The sequence below is a fragment of the Schistocerca piceifrons genome, chromosome 2 (assembly GCF_021461385.2).
Source record: "Schistocerca piceifrons isolate TAMUIC-IGC-003096 chromosome 2, iqSchPice1.1, whole genome shotgun sequence".
Classification (NCBI taxonomy): Eukaryota; Metazoa; Arthropoda; class Insecta; order Orthoptera; family Acrididae; genus Schistocerca; species Schistocerca piceifrons.
This window is the reverse complement of record NC_060139.1, coordinates 605,699,840-605,704,123: the sequence shown is the minus strand read 5'-3', so window position 1 is coordinate 605,704,123 and position 4,284 is coordinate 605,699,840.

The following is a 4,284-nucleotide window of genomic DNA, read 5'->3' as shown; positions in this document are numbered from 1 at the left end:
AAAGCTCTTGATATTCATGCAAGTGGTTCTCCTTTCTCCAAAGGTCTCTTTAATTTTCCTGTAGGCAGTGTCTATCTTACTCCTAGTGAGATAAGCCTCTACATCCTTACTTTTGTCCTCTAGCCATCCCTGCTTAGCTATTTTGCACTTCCTATCAATCTCATTTTTGAGACGTTTGTATTCGTTTTTGCCTGCTTCATTTACTGCATTTTTATATTTTCGCCTTTCATCAATGAAATTCAATATTTTTTCTGTTACCCAAGGATTTCTACAAGCCCTCGTCTTTTTACCTACTTGATCCTCTGCTGCCTTCACTACTTCATCCCTCAAAGCTACCCAGTCTTCTTCTACTGCATTTCTTTCCCCCATTCTTGTCGATCGTTCCCTAATTGTCTCCCTGAAGCTCTCTGCAACCTCTGGTTCTTTCAGTTTATCCAGGTCCCATCTCCTCAAATCCCCACCTTTTTGCAGTTTCTTCAGTTTTAATCTACAGTTCATAACCAATAGATTGTGGTCAGAGTCAACATCTGCCCTTGGAAATGTCTTACAATTTAAAACCTGGTTCCTGAATCTCTGTCTTACCATTAAATAATCTATCTGAGACCTTCCAGTATCTCCAGGCTTCTTCCATGTATACAATGATTCTTGAACCAAGTGTTAGCTATGATTAAGTTATGCTCTGTGCAAAATTCTACCAGGCGGCTTCCTCTTTCATTCCTTACTCCCATTCCATATTCACCTACTACGTTTCCTTCTCTTCCTTTTCCTACAACCGAGTTCGTATCACCCATGACTATTAAATTTTCGTCTCCCATTCACTACCTGAATAATTTCTTTTATCTTATCATACATTTCATGAATCTATTCGTCATCTGCAGAGGTAGTTCACATATAAACTTGTGCTACTGTAGCAGGCATGGGCTTTGTATCTAACTTGGTCACAATAATGCGTTCACTATGCTGTTTGTAGTACTTCTCCCGCATTCCTATTTTTTTATTCATTATTTAACCTACTCCTGCATCACCCCTATTTGATTTTGTATTTACAACCCCGTATTCACCTGACCCGAAGTCTTGTTCCTCCTGCTACCGAGCTTCACTAATTCCCACTATATCTAACTTCAACCTATCCATTTCCCTTTTTAAATTTTCTAACCTACCTGCCCGATTAAGGGATCTGACATTCCACGCTCCGATCCGTAGAACGCCAGTTCTCTTTCTCCTGATAACAACGTCCTCCTGAGTAGTCCTCGCCCGGGGATCCGAATGGAGGACTATTTTCCCTCCGGAATATTTTGCCCAAGAGCACACCATCATCATTTAACTATACAGTAAAGCTGAATGCCCTCGGCAAAAAATTACGGCTGTAGTTTCCCCTAGCTTTCAGCCATTCGCAGTACCAGCACAGCAAGGTCGTTTTGGTTAGAGTTACAAGGCCAGATCAGTCAACCATCCAGACTGTTGCCCCTGCAACTACTGAAAAGGCTGCTACCCCTCTTCAGGAACCACATGTTTGTCTGGCCTCTCAACAGATATCCCTCCGTTGTGGTTGCACCTACAGTACGGTTAACTGTATCGCTGAGGCACGCAAGCCTCGCTACCAACGGCAAGGTCCATGGCTCATGGGGGGCATTTTACATTGTCGAACGATTTTTCCAGGTCGACAAATCTTATAAATGTCGACCTGATCATTATACACAATGTATGTTGGCGGCAGCAGAATCGTTCGGCAGTCAGCTTCAAATAGCGGTTCTCTACATTTTCTCAATAGTGTTTCACGCTCCCTTCCACATTTCTCACATGCTCGTTCCATTTCATATCGATTTCAACGCTACATCCAGGTATTTAAACGACGTGACTGTGTGAAGCAGGATACTACTAATACTGTATCCGAACATTAAGGGTTTGTTCTTCCTATTCATCCGCATTAACTTACATTTTTCCACATTTAGAGCCAGCTGCCGTTCCTCACACCAACTAGAAATTAGGCCTAAATCGCCTTGTCTCTTTCTACAGTCATTAACTTCGTCACCTTACTGTACACCACAGAATCATCAACAAACAACCGCAGGGCGCTGCCCACCCTGTCCACATAATCATTTATGTATGTAGGTAACAACCTCCTATCACACTTCTCTGAGGCACTTCTGACAACACCCTCATCTCTGATTAACACTAGCGTCGCTGACAACATACTGGGTTCTATTGCTGAAAAAGTCTTCGAGCCACCTGTGAACTTAATTCGATGCTCGTACCTTCGTTAACAGCTGCACTGGGGCACCGTGTCAAATGATTTCCAAAAATCTAGAGATATGGAATCAGCCTGTTGCCCTTCATCTGTCGTTCGCAGTATATCATGTAAGAAAAGGGCAAGTTGAGTTTCGCGCGAGCAATGCTTTTTGAAACCATGCTGTTCGTGGGCATAAGGTTCACACACTCAAGAAAGTTCATTATATTCTAACTGAGATTACGTTCAAGGGTTTTGTAATTTTACGGGTCCTTTCTAATTCTCAGGAGTCACCTGCGCTACTTTCCGGTCACGTGAGACTTTGTGCTGGACGAGACATTTACGATTAAAGCTAGGTAATGGGTCAATGACGTGGAGTACTCTTTGCAAAACCGAATCGGGATTCCATCCGGATTTATTTACTTTCAAATCTTTCAGTTATTTCTCTACGCCAGGGATGCTTATTACTATGTCGTCGTACGGGAGTCTGTCGGAGGGTCAAATGACGGTATGGTTGGACGATTATCCTCTGTGACTGATTGATTACTTAAATGTGAGATTTGAACCTTCAGCTTTCGTTTCGCTATCTTCAACTGTCACAGCAGACTGGTCAACAAGAGACTGTATGGTAAACTTAGACTCTGTTAGCGATTTTACACAGGACCAGAGTTTTCTCGGGTTCTCTGTCAGATCTTTTGCCAAGGTATGACGGTGGTAGTTCTTGTATGCTTCGCGCAAAGATATTTTCACAGTCCCACGAATTTCTATTAGTTTTACTTGTCGTCATTTGTACATTCTCTGCTGATCCGAGAGTGAAACAGTCTCTGCTTCATCAGAGTCTTCTGAATTTAGTTAATAAACCACGTTATGTCTTTTCCATGCTTTATCCACATACTAGATGTATAACTTCTCAGACCACGATTTACAATCTGCTTAAACTTTGCCCATAATTCCTGTACGTCCACCTTACTGGAACTAGCTGACGTCATTTCACTGTGTAAGTGATATGCTAACAACTGTTTATCCGCTCTATCTAGTAGAAACCCTCTCTTAGCCTTTTTGACTGATTTATTAATTTTCGTAACCATAGTTGCTCTAGCCGGCCGAAGTGGCCGCGCGGTTCTAAGCACTACAGTCCGAAGCCGCGCGACCGCTACGGTCGCAGGTTCGAATCCTGCCTCGGGCATGGATGTTTGTGATGTCCTTAGGTTAGTTCGGTTTAAGTAGTTCTACGTTCTAGGGGACTGATGACCTCAGCAGTTAAGTTCCATAGTGTTCAGAGCCATTTGAACCATTTGAATCTTCTTTGAATGACTCTAGAGCTGCCACCGCGAAATCAGGTGCTCGGTACAAACATCCAGCAATTACGTTAGTTGCATCTACACCTGTTATATGCGACCGGATAACTTCGTCGATCTCAATAGAGACAATATTTTTGTCAACTGCAATGAACAATTTTCCTCCTATGGACTTTGTCTTTCCGATACACGTTCCATGACTCGCAAAATATCTCAGAGCTGTCCACTTCTGGTTTCAGACTGCTCTCGGTCACAAGAATAATTTGAGGTTGAGAACTTTCCTTGGAAGACAGTAAATTCGGGAACATCAACAGTTTACTGACAAAATTTTGACCGTGGAAGTGTCTTTAGTCTGAAAGCGGTCTCACTCCCTTCGCTGCGTATCGACTGGCTAGTGTTCATCAGAGCATCTCCAAGTACCGTCTAGCCTGTAAAACCCTCATGTGCACTAGCACAAGTACTCTGATACCTGAGTAAGTGCTTCCTTTATGTAGTGCACTCCTGACCTAGCAAGGGGATTTCTACAGATCCCCACATGACAACGCATGTCTAGAAATCTGCAACCAAGACCGTCACAAAGTCGACGAAGCCTTTGGTTGAGACCCTCCACTCGGCTCCAAACCAAAGAACCCCAATCACCTCAGGGAAAAATTCTCAAATTTCGAGTTCTGCTTTCTCCCCGTACACCTCCGCCAGCCACTTGTATGATCTAAGGATGGCTTCAGAATCCATGCGACAGACATCATTGTTGCCGATGTG